This window comes from Crocuta crocuta, unplaced genomic scaffold, assembly GCF_008692635.1.
Source record: "Crocuta crocuta isolate KB4526 unplaced genomic scaffold, BGI_CrCroc_1.0 scaffold493, whole genome shotgun sequence".
Taxonomy (NCBI): domain Eukaryota; kingdom Metazoa; phylum Chordata; class Mammalia; order Carnivora; family Hyaenidae; genus Crocuta; species Crocuta crocuta.
Window position 1 is genome coordinate 904,017 of NW_027527377.1, and position 13,280 is coordinate 917,296.

At 41.2% G+C, this 13,280-nt stretch overlaps 2 non-coding genes across 2 annotated transcripts; both read right to left on the reverse strand.

Annotated features, from left to right (window-relative positions):
* Window positions 1-11,723: 11,723 nt before the first annotated feature.
* LOC144235260 (small nucleolar RNA SNORD115) lies at window positions 11,724-11,804 on the reverse strand. Its single transcript, XR_013336172.1, has one exon. It is a non-coding gene; the product is annotated as a small nucleolar RNA SNORD115 (small nucleolar RNA).
* Window positions 11,805-13,246: 1,442 nt separating this feature from the next.
* Window positions 13,247-13,280, reverse strand: LOC144235302 (small nucleolar RNA SNORD115; the record flags this gene model as incomplete). The annotated part of the gene is made up of 1 exon (XR_013336177.1): window positions 13,247-13,280. It is a non-coding gene; the product is annotated as a small nucleolar RNA SNORD115 (small nucleolar RNA).

Below are 13,280 nucleotides of genomic sequence, written 5' to 3' on the forward strand. Positions count from 1 at the left end.
AGGGAGTCACAGACTGAAACAGGCTCCAGACTCTGAGCTGGCAGTCAGCACAGAGCCCGACGCGGGGCTCGAACCCACGAACCGTGAGATCATGACCTAAGCGAAAGTCGGACGCTTAACCGACTAAGCCACCCAGGCGCCCCATAATCAACTAAATTTTTAAAGAGCGAATGAGGTACCAACAATAATATAAGTATGAAGCATCTATATTTTGAATATTTCAGATAAAGATAACAAAGTCAGTATTTAGCACAGTTGAATTTCACTACAAGATTATTTTTATTCAATACAAAATTGTGAAAAAAAGAAATATGGAAATGATTTCCCAAAGTTATTTAGGTTATTTTGAAAAGATATATTAAAAAGTGAAGAAACAACAATGAGGATTCCTTGATCCATGTAGGCATATCCACTGGGAAAAATATCTATCATAAAAATATTTTTCCTTGAGCTTCTGAGTAAATGAACTCAGATTTTGAAATGCCTATATCACTGGTCAAAAACACATAAGAATTTCAAAAGCACCAAGATAGCCACTAACCTTTCTTTCTTGAAAGTAACTTGTTCACTTGAAAAAAAATAGTAACCTGTTTTAGCCTTTGACCTGAAAAACATTACCAAAAAAGGACAAGATGAGACAATGCATTAAATTAATTAAAAATAAAGCATAATATTTGTTCTGCTTTAATCATACAGACAGCCCTTGCCACAAACATCACAGTTGCTTGATCCTTTGTTACTCCTGTCATATCATTTATTCACTTGTTTCCTTCCTGAGTTCTTTACTTTCCAAATGGCTAATAATTCTCTTCACTGAGCTATTCAAATAAGTACACAGCAGTTTCTCTAAAGTGGGAAATTCTAAAGCTGTATTCCACCCAATAAAGACTAAAAACACCGTGTGATGTTAAAAATACCCTGTGATGTGAAAAATTGAAAGCACATAGTAGGAGTATTATGAGGTTACTTAGGAGTATTATGAGGGGGTATTATAAGGGGTATTCTGAAGATTATTGATGATCTCATCAATTGAGCAATACTAAAAGTGTTATTTATCTTATTAGGAGACCACTCAGCTGGACCTCAGCAACCCCGAATACTTATGTTTATTAATGATCCAGACAGGACAAGTACCAACCAATAAACATTCCTCACACCACATTAATGTTTTTAACAATTTATCACTTGCATTTACCTTACAGTGAAAAACAACACAGGTAGACATTTAAGTTGACTTTGGTAAATCTGGTCATAATGGCAATTCCAGAAGCTTCCCAGAATCCTTCTCTTTAGAGTGATACATAAAGTAATATTGCAATGGGGGAGTTTTCAATTGTGATATATTTATTCAATAAGATAGAATCAAAAGTTATCTATGAAGTTGGGTTATATCACTTAAAATATTATTAAATTATGTTAAGACCCGACAACAGTATACAATGTGATACTGTTTTCATTTGATTGGCCTATAGTCCCTGGCCAGAGAAGGTATATGTTTATATTGAAAGTATAGGATCGTTACCCTCACACTTTGTTTTATTTCACTAGGAGCAACTTTATTTCGGTACACAACACACACAAGGCAAATGTATTCCATGACTTGTCCTGATTAATCTGCAAGTGCTTCCAAACATCTGGATTTTTAAACACAAAATCCAATTCTCATTGCTAATGTACAATATACATTTCCTTTCAGAAGTCACAGAAAATTTCCTATGAGAAGAATACTTTTGTCATTTTCCTGATCTGGCTGACTTTCCAACATTTGAATTAGATTTAATGCACTCTTATTTGCAAGAGCATCAAATATTAACAACAAAAAATTGAAAATAAGAAATAGATACAATAAATATATCTGATTAATACATGTACAGTATACATTTTTAAATTTTTAGTTGTTTAGCATACAGTGCAATGTTGGTTTCAGGAGAATTCATTGATTCATAACTTACATTTAACACCCAGTGCTCATCACAACACGTCCCTCCTCAGTACCCACTACCCATCTAGCCCATCGCCCACACACCTCCCTCCATCAACCCTCAGTTAGTTCTCTATAATTAAGAGGTTTTTGTAGTTTGTTTCCTTCTCTCTTATTTTCTCACTTCCCATAGGTTCATCTATTTCACTTCTTAAATTCCACATATGAGTGAAATCATATGGTATTTGTCTTTCACTGACTGACTTATGCTTAACCTAAAACATTCTAGCTCAATCACGTCACTGCAAAAGGCAAGATTACATACTTTTTGATGGCTTGGTAATGTTCTACTGTATGTGAAATTATTAATTCCACTGGTATTAATATTGAGATGCATGTGCCCCTTTGAATATGTATTTTTGCATCCTTTGAGTGAACACCTAATAGTGGAATTGCTGGATTGTACAGTTCTATTTTTAGTTTTCTGAGGAACCTCCATACTGTTCTCCAGAATATCTACACCAGTTTGCATTTCCATCACAGGCAAGAAGGTTGTCCTTTATCCATATCTTCACCATCACATGTTGTTTCTTGTATTGTTAACTTTAGCGATTCTTACAGGTGCAAGGTGCTATCTCATTGTTCTTTTGATTTGTATTTCTCTGATGATAAGTGATGTTGAGCAGCTTTTAATGTGTCTGTTGGCCATCTGGATGTCTTCTTTGGAAAAGTATCTATTTATGTCTTCTACCCATTTCTTAACTGGGTTACTTGTTTTTTGGTTGTTGAGTCTGATAAGTTCTTTATAGATTTTGGGTATGTCATTTGTGAATATTTTTCTTTCATTATGTAGACTGCCTTTTAATTTGTTGACTGTTCCTTTTGCTCTGCAGAAGGTTTTTAAGTTGATGAAATCCCAATAGTTCATGTTTGCCTTTGTTTCCCTTGCCTGTGGTGACATGTCTAGTAATAAGTTGCTACAGCCAAGGTCAAAAGGTCTCTACCTGTATTCTCCTTTAGTATTTTTATGGTTTCCTGTGTCACATTTAGGCCTTTCATTCATTTTGAATTTATTTTTGTGTATGGTGTAAGAAAGTGGTCCAGTTTCATTCTTCTGCATGTAGCTGTCCAGTTCTCCCAGCACCATTTGTTGAAGAAACTGTATTTTTTCCATATGATATTCTTTCCTGTGCTAAGATTAGTTGATCATATATTTGTGGGTCCATTTATTGGTTTTCTATTCTGTTCCACTGAAGAATGTGTCTATTTTTGTGCAGTAATATGCTGTCTAGATGAGTACATCTTTGTAGTATAGCTTGAAAACTAGAATCATGATGCCTCCAGTTTTGTTTTTATTTTTAGTATTGCTTTGTCTACTAGGGATAATTTGGTTCCATACAAATTTTAGGATTGTGTTTTCTATCTCTGCAAAAACTACTGTTGGTATTTTGATTGGAATTGAATTAAATGTGTACAGTGCTTTGAGTAGTATAGACATTATAACAATGTTTGTTCTTTCAATGGAATGTTTTTCCATTTCTTTGTGTCATCTTCAATTTCTTTCATAAGTGTTCTTTTGTTTTCAGAGTACAGATCTTTTACCTCTTTAGTTAAGTTTATTCCTAAGTATCTTAGCGTTCTTGGAAATGGGATTGATTCCTTGTTTTCTTTTTTTGCTGCTTCATTATTGGTGTATAGAAATGCAACAGGTTTATATATATTTCTTTTATATCCTTCGACTTTGCTGAATTCTTGTATTATTTCTACAATTTTTTGGTGGAGTCTTTCAGGTTTTCTAAATAGATTATCATATCATCTGCAAATAGTGAAAGATTGACTTTTCCTTGCTGATTTGGGTGCCTTTTATTTCTTCTTCGGAGGCTTCTTCTGATTTCTGAGGCTAAGTCTTCCAGTACTATGTTAAATACTAATGGTAAGATGTGGGAAATAGGTTCAATGATTCCTCACACTTACATGAATGGGTTAAAAAAGCTTAGGGCAGAAAAGCATCGAAGTTTAGTCATTAAACAGAACAAGGCATAGAGCAGAAAGCCGCTGCAGGGTGAAAGCACCCAAGGTTGGTGAGCAAGATGAGTAACTTGATATCCTTAAAGCCGAATACTCCATCAATCTTAAACTTTAAAGAAAACAGGTAATTAGTTGTATCACCTACAGGAAACTACTTTCCATCTGTTACCAGTGTATTATTATGCTTCGATCACAACTTCAAATGCCACTTGCCCTCCAGACCCTTTGCTTCTTACACATACAAGTTAATAACTAATATCTGATTGTGTCCTTCTGCACATTCACCAGGTATGTAAGGGATATTGGCTTTTAATTCTCATATTTAGTGGGGTCTTTGTCTGGTTTTGGAATCAAAGTAATACGGCTTCATGGAATGAGTTTGGAGGCTTTCTTTCTATTTCTATTTTTTGAAACAGTTTAAGAAGAATAGGTATTAACTCTCCTTTAAATGCCTGGTATAATTCCCTTGAGAATCCAGCTGACCCAGGATGTTTCTTTGTTCAGAGATCTTTTACTGTTGATTCGATTTCTTTGCTGGTTATGAGTCTGTTCACATTTTCTATTTCTTCCTGTTTCAGTTTTTGTAGTTTGTGAGATTCTAGAAACTTCTCCATTTCTGCCAGATTGCTCAGTTTGTTGGAATATATTTCATCATATTTTCTTATAATTGTATTTCTGTGGTGGTGTTTCTGACCTGTCCTCTTTCATTCGTGATTTTATCTGTTTCAGTCCTTTCTCTTTTCTTTTTGATACATCTGGCTAGGAAGTTTTCAATTTTCCTAATTCTTTCAAAGAACCAGTTCTAGTTTTGTCAATCTGTTCTACTGGTTTCTGTTTTTATATCAGTTATTTCTACTCAAATCTTTATTATTTTGCTTCTTCTGCTGGCTTTTGGCTTTACTTGCTCTTCTTTTTCCAGCTCCTGTAGATGTAAGGTTAGGTTGTATGTTTGGGAACTTTCTTTCCTCTTGAGGTAGGCCTTAATTGCAGTATAGGACTGCCTTTGTTTCATCCCAAAAGTTTTGGACTGCCGTGTTTTCATTTTCATTGGCTTCCATGTTTTCTAAATATATCTTCTTCAGTCATGTTACTTTCAGAGTAATTATTGAAAGATGTGAATTTAGTGCCATTGTGTTACATGTAGAGTTGGCATTTCTGGTGATACTCTCTGGTTCTTTCTAGTCTTTGTTGCTTTTAGTCTTTTTTTTTTTTCTCCACTCAGAGAGTTCTCCTTAAAATTTCTTGTACAGTTGGTGTAGTGGTCACAAACCACTTTAATTTTTGTTTGTATGGGAAACTCTTTATATCTCCTACTATTTTGAATGACAGTTTTTCTGGATAGAATATACTTACTTGTGTCCTTTTCCCATTAAGCACATTGAAGAATGTAACTTGCCTTCTGGTCTACCAAGTTTCTGTGGACTGATCTGCTGTGAACTTGATCTATCATCCCTTGTAGGTTACGGGCTTTTATTCCTTTGCTACTTTCAAGATTCTTTCCTTGTTTGTGTATTTTGTGAATTTGACTTTATGTTGGTGATGGCCATCTTTTGTTGAATTTAATAGGAGTTCTCTGTGTTTCTTGAATTTTCAGGTTGTGTCCTTCCCCAGATTAAGAAAGTTTTAAGCCACAATTTTCTCACATAAGTTTTCTGTCCTCTTCTCTCCCTCTTCATCTTCTGAGATCCCTATAATATAAATGTTATTACATTGTAATAAATCACTGAGTTCTCTAAGTCTGCCTTCATTATCTCTGATATTTTTTCCTTCTTTTCAGCTTCATTATTTTCCATAATTTTATCTTCTATGTCACTAATTTGCTCTTATTCCTAATCCATCCTGGTTTTTAGGGCCTCCATTTAGGTTTGCATCTCAGTGAAAGCATTTTTAATATTTGCCTGACTAGATTTTATTTCTTTTATCTCTGCAGAGAGGGATTTTCAGGTGTCTTTTATGCTTTTTTCAAGTCCAGCTATTATCCTTATAATCACTATTTTAAATTCAGACATTTTACTTACATCTGCATTGACTAAATCCCTGACCATAATTTCTTCTTGTCCTTTCTTTGGAGGTGAATCCTTCTGTCTTGTAAATTTGGAGGAAGAAAAAACAATTAATAATAATAATAAAAATCAATAAAAAATTAATCAAATAAATAAAGATAAATCTTAGATGTGTTTTGGTGTGCTTGTTAAGAGAAACTTAACAGAAAAAATAGAAAAGAGAAAATAATTAAAAATTATAAAAAGTAAATATGTAAAATAAATTTTGGTCTTTCTGTATCCAAAAAAACAAAAGAAAAATAAACAACAACAGGAAAAAAGAAAAACAAAAGCAACAATAAAATGAATACACAAATGAACAAATAAAACAACCCAAATAAAGCTATATCCAGTTTCCCCTAGAGCTGAAACTTTGTAGTAGTCTATGTTTAGTAGACTAAGCTCATGGAAGGGATTTGTGCTGGTCTTCTGGGTGAGGGATTGACCTCTCTGCTTCTAGTGCAGATGTACCTGGAGGGCAAAGGTGGAAGAGGCTTGGTGTAATGACTCGTTCTCCACTTGATGGCGCTGTCTAGCTCACTGGGGTCCATCAGTGTTGGTGGACTACTGGTGAAAATCCCTTCACATTGGTCTCTAATCTCCAGAGTGGAAAGTTTACACCTTGACAGACACTTGGTCAGTCACCACTCTTGTGTCCTCACTTCAATCAGCTCCCCACCTTCCCCCTGTCTGTGTCTGAGCTGTCCGCCTACAAGGTGGTGTGTCTCTCCAGACTTTTATCTTAGGTGCAACTGTGTTTCAAAGCCCCACACTTCAGACGCCCCCATGGTTTGGACCAGCAGTGATCTTCTGGGGAAGTGTCTCACCATGCTGTAGCCAGGGCTGGCTTTTCCCAGAAAATAGTGACACCACTGTGTAGTGGCAGTGGCTCATAGTTTATGGTAAATTGCAACACACAATCACCGCCATGGTTTGCTGACCTCAGCTGGCATCTTTCTTCCTATAAGTGTAAAGATTGTGCTTCATGGGGCCAATTGGGTCTTTTTCCTACAGAGGGGTTATAGCACCTCCACCAAATGCACTCCAAGCAGGGGAACCACTTTTCCCTGTGTGACCAAGAGCTCTTAAGACCATACTGCCTGTTTCCAGGGCTCCTACCTGCTTCCTCACCAGAGCACCACCAGGAGCTGACCTCTGAAACTTTAGTATCTGCTCCATTATTTATAAGAACTGGTGGTATTTAAACATTTTATCCCCCCCTTCAATTTTTGGGGGGAATAGTTTTCTTGTGCAGTCCCCTATGTGTATTTTCTCTAACTGCTTTCAAGGGGAGTGCTTTAATGCACCGATCTAATGTGCTATTCTCCTCCCCCACCTCCATCTTTCTCCTCTTCACGAAAATGGCTCCCTTCCCTCTGTGCCACTGCGGCTCTTCTCTCCCCAAACTCACCTCTTCTCACCATGTACCTGTTGTGTTCTCTCCAGAAAATTATGCAGTTTGCTCTGTTAATCCTCAGATCAATTTCCTAGGTTTTCAAAACGATTTGATGTTGATCTAGCTGTGTTCAACAGATGAGAGAAGGCCAGGAGATCCTTACTGTTGCACCATTTTAATTCCTCTCCAGGAACTTCTTAAGTCTTGTTGCTTTTAAGATTTTTCTTTATCACTATAATTTGCAAATTTAATTACAATATGTCTTGGTGTTGGCCTGCTTTTGTTGATTTTAATACGAGTTCTCTGAGTCTCAGGGATTTGGATTTTCTCTTGTTCCTCAAATAAGGGAAGTTTCCAGCTATTATTTTCTCAAATAAATTTTCCACCCCCTTTATCTTTTTTTTTTCCTTTTGAGACTCCTATAATACAAATGTTATTGTGTTTGATGGAGTCATTGAGTTCACTAAATCTATTCTTGTGTTCCATAATCATTTCTCTCTTTTTTGTAGCTGTATTATTTTTCATTATGTTCAATTTATATATTGATTAGCACTTATCTGTTCCTCTGCTTCTTCCATTCTTGTGGTCATTATACTTAGTCAGTTTTGAATCTCAGTTATTGCATCTTCCTTTTTTGTTTTTTAATTCTTTATATCTGTGGTAAGGGTCTCCCTGATGTCTCATATGCTTTTCTCAAGGCCAGTGAGTATTTAAAGCATTGTTGCTTTAAATTCATCATCAGGTATATTTCTTATATCTGTTTAGATTACATCACTGGTTGTGACCTTCTCTTGTTCTATTTTATGGGATGAATTCCTCTGTCTTGGCATTTTATCTAAGTCTCTGTCTTCTTCTCTGTGTTAGAAAAGACCTTTAAGTCCTGGTTATGAATGTGATGGCTTTATAAATAAGAGGTCATATACTGTTCAGGGCCTGGCACTTCAGGGAGTGTTTCTGATAAGTGATGCATGTACTCCGCTGCTATCATTTGGTTTCTCTATCCTGCAGGCCAGTCAGCTGCAGAGGCTCTCCTTGGCTGCAGTGGGAACTGTTTGGACCATGAACAGAGTGTGGTGAGTTTTCACTAGGTGTGCGCTGGTCTGCATGTTAAATAAGGCCCGACACTACTTCCACTAGAACTGAACACGAGCAGAACTCTAGTCAGGAAATGTAATGCGTACAGAAGTTTATGCTAGTCTTTTTTTTTTTTAATTTAGTTCTAGGAGAGAGAGAGAGACAGCGTGAGTAGGGGAGGGTCAGAGAGAGAGGGAGTCACAGACTGAAACAGGCTCCAGGCTCTGAGCTGGCAGTCTGCACAGAGCCCGACGCGGGGCTCGAACCCACGAACCGCAAGATCATGAACTCAGCGAAAGTCGGACGCTTAACCGACTAAGCCACCCAGGCACCCCTATGCTAGTCTTCTGAAGAAGTAGCACACCATGTTGACACTGAGGCAAATTTTATCTAGAAGTACAGTCTGGAAATCACATGGGTGGGTGACCTAGTGTAAGCAGGTTAGCAGTTAGTTTTGGTGCTGTGGTATTTACAGAAGGTGGTACTATGTTTATGCTAAGGGTCAGGGAAGGGAAATGGCACCAGGCCGCTCCTATGTACCTAGAAAAATGGTCTCTATTCTTGCAGATCTCAGGGAGGCATTCTAAGAAGAGTGAATAATCTCCAACTCATGTGTCTCAGGATATTTTCAGTTACTGGTTTCACGTTGTCTGACTGTGGGTTGTTTGCCTGCCTTCTCTCCAGAAACAGTACAGTGCCTTCCATATTCAACTCCAGCCATGCCTGCTGACTTTGAAAACTCCAGGCTTTAGAGATATGGCGTGGGCAGGGACTTGTATTGATCTTCTGGGGAAGGGAATCACTGCACTTGAACAGAAGAAATATTGACCAAGTCTCATAAAGGCACAAGGGTGTAGGACTTGAAGGAAGCACACTAGGCAGCCAGTGTCAGAGCCAAGCTGCCCTTGGCAGGTATCTGCATTTTTGCTTATGGGTAGGAAAGAGAAATGTGCCACCTAGATTCTTTGTCCCTGGAGAGCCCTCTCTGTAGACCCTACCTCTCATGGCAATGCTCCGAGAAAGCAAATAATCTTATTGTGTGCCCCAGGAGATCTTGGGATCCTGCTGAATAACCTGGGATTGTTTGCAATCATTCTCGGACAATAGGGCAGAGTCACCAAAGGTCTATCACAAACAGGCCTGCAAACTTTAAAACTCCAGTCTTCAAACCCGACTTGGTTACAAAACCACACAAAATCAGCTGCTTTCATTTTACCAGCCAATGGCTTCCATGATGTGTTTCTACATGTATTCCCATGTGTGCACGATTCTCTCTTGACTTTCTCTATAACCAGTACTCCTTCCCCTTGACAGCAACAGTTATGTACTTCTCCCACAAATGATGACTCCATATAGTCTACTTTTCTCAAACTGGCTTCTTCACAATTTCTAGTGTGGAGATAAATCTGTCAGTTCTCTGACCAATTTTGGGGGTGTGTAGAATTACTTGATACATCTAAAAGTATTTAAAAAGACAAGCATGTGTGCTCCCAAAACACAGCTTCTGCATTACAGAGAAAATGATAAGCACTCCTAAAGGACTATATTTATGTTTTTAGAATTTTGTCTAAAGTTGTCTAGGTAAGAAGTCCCACACTTGAACCATGCTTCTACATTCTTCCTTAAACAACTTCATTAAAGATGTGTGTTACCCTGAAGCTAGTTTCTCCATGCACCCCAGACAGTCTAGAGACATCCAAATAAAAACCAAAAAAAAAAAAAAAAAAGGCCAAATTTAAGAGCCTGAGCACATAGCATACCTCCAAATAACTCAGTGGTTTGGGCTTCCAGTTGGGATCTCTCTCACACCAGCATAATTGTCCCATGGGCCAGCGAGGAAAATAGTCATCCATTGTAATTTACATATTTTCCAGATGTCAAGATGACCTATCACTTTACTGACTGCACAGGACTGATGTTCACAGACAGGACAGACTTCTGTGGCCATGATGGGAGCCAGATAAACACACAGGCTGGCATTGCCATTTGTGCCAGGTGGATATTCATCTCGGAAGAGGGTCTGGACAGACAAGGGGTAAAACAGCTGTGACAAGGGTCTTCCCCATTGCTCCTGCCTTCTGGGCAATGAGTGCAAGCCCTGAAGTGGTGGTGCCATGACTTCATCCATGACGCAAGCAAGACATGATGGATGGAAGGAAGCGTCCAGAGCAGAGGCAAGACTCTCAGAAAAAATGTGTCCACCAGACATAATTGAACTCTGAGACCCAAAAGGAGATGAGCATGGCCAAGTCATCAAAAAGAGGTAGGCCTACCATAGAAGTGCCCAAGTGTGTGGGACACCACTTGGAGATCATGTGATGGGCAGAATCATGGGCCATGGATGGTGGAGCCTGATCTTGGCTTAAGGAAGAATGGGCAGAGATAGAAGCAAGGGATGGGCCAAAGGCTGTTGAAGACATGTGCAGCCAAGACCGTTGAGTAGTGTAATGGAATGCCTTCTCAACAGGAAGTGTACATGGAGCTCTATGTGAGATGCAAAATGGCCCCCTGACAACTAAAGCCTTGCTGCAATCAGCTGCCAGGAGATATTCTGAAATATTGCAAGGAAGATCAGGGGCCTGGCATACATCGAATGAGCAACAAACTTGTGGTAATGGGGTCCAAAACTGAATGCGATGGGACATGAATCCATTCTTCTTGCCAACAAGACACCAAACATGGTGGGAAGACTTCAAGGCAACAGGCAAGGCTATCAGCATGTATGTGTAACCAGGACACCAAGGCAAACAGGGTCCCAAGAGAGTTAAGTAAGGCCCTCATGGGCTTTCCCATGCACCAGTACTCAAGTCAGCCGCAGAGATCCTCATGTTATGAGAACATTTTGTAATGATCCCTGAAAGGCAATATTCTGAGGAAATGATGGAGCCCAAGTCCAACATTATAGGTGAAGTACTAAAAGGTGGAACTCACTACACTAAACATTGTCTCTAGCGCCTCTGTATACCACCCAGTTATCCACCTACATAACATGATGGATGGACGAACTTACCAAGGCCGGCATAATGAATTGATAAAAGACACAAGAAAACTAAAAAAGTTGAGCAAAAGTTCCGATTAAGTTGTTGCCGGATGTGAACACACTGGACACACAATACCACAGGGTTGGATCATGTCTTGAGCCCCTGAGGGCCACAAACCAGGCAAAGAGGCACTGGAGAGTTGAAAAGGAAGAATCCTGAGAGCCCAGCACAATGCATGGGCAACAGGGTTTCCCAAAAGGGTATGCCATGAAGTGGACATACAGTACATCATAATCCTATCGATAATTGATTTTTAGGTCAGCTTCTATCTTTGAGACCATATGAGTTGTCATCATGGACCGGAGCCAGGCCATCTCCAGGCGCCCGGGCACCCATAAAGAACAACCTGCTTACCACGGGTGGTCTGTGGAGCTCAGGATGGTCAGTTGCACTCCTGGCTCGGGGCATGTGCCTGAAGCTGGGCCAAATTACCGTTGGTGCCCATGGGGAGGACCTCTGGCCGGAAAGGGCTCTGTGCAGAGAGAAGGGGAGATACCATGAAGAAGCACTATCCTGCTAGGCCTGAACTGGTGGCCTCGGGCTCCAGCCATGAGAGTGTGTGGCCGTGATCCTCTCATGTTGCCAGCAGGATTCCAGCCAAGGCAGCAAAGCTCCGGACCAGCACACCGGAAAGCGAGTGGATGGCTGCACGAGTGATAAGGGCAGGCGGCGTCACCACAGGCTACTGAGATAGGTTGCAGATGCGACGACTGGAGCAGACATCAGGTCCAAGGCACTGGTCCGCCCTCCGCAGGACAACAGCGAACCGGGACTGAGCAAGCAGCACACAGCATGGTGTGGAATGGCAGAGAGGTCCCGGCCCAGAGCCGTGCCACCGAGGGGCCTATATGGTGTCCCGGACGGTGAGGATATGGGAGTCCAGGACCCATGAGCCTTACAGTAGAGAGGAGTGGATCGTCGGACGAGAAAGCCAATGATGAGCACCGTCCAGGAAACAGCATGTGGGGGCCAACGAAAAGACAACGGGGTGCCCAGAGGCCTACCATGCATCCATCGGGGATGACCCACGACTCCTAAGAGCACTGCTCCACATCCAAGCTGCGGTGGCCTTGGCCCTTCCCGTCTTGACATGGAGTGTTGGCTCATGGAGACAGGCTCGCCTGGCTCCCAAGCAACCTCACCTCCCTGGTCAGAGGCAGCTGGGGCCAATCACCGTGGCCTGCCCTGGAGCCAGGGGCACCACCCCAGGAGTGGGGATCGAAAAAGGCCCGTCCCGATGGGGGAAAGCTCAGTGGTCCTGTGAGGCCACGCATCCGCCAGGAATGGGCGCATAGGGAAGAGCACCCCTGAGGATCCCAGGCAAGCAGCCAGAAGAGCTCAGGGACCGAGTGCCCCGCTACGCCANACCACATCCTACCTGGCGCATCCTTGGCACGTCCCGTCTTGGCACGGAGCGTTGCCTCATGGAGACGGGCTCGCCTGTCTCCCAAGCGACCGCGACCTCCTGGTCAGAGGCTGTTGAGGCCAATCGCTGTGGCCTGCCCTGGAGTCAGAGGCACCACCCCAGGGGCGGGGATCGACAAAGGCCTGTCCCGATGGGGGAAAGCCCCGTGGTCCTGTGAGGTCACGCATCCGGCAGGAACGGGCTCATCGGGAAGAGCACCCCTGAGGATCCCCGGCAAGCAGCCAGAAAGGCTTAGGGACCGAGTGCCCCACTAAGCCAAGGGATCGAGGCACGGCCAGCAAAGTTCNAAGGATCCCGCCCCACGACCTGCCCTCCACTGGGCCTCAGCGTAATCCTATTGAGCATGATTTTT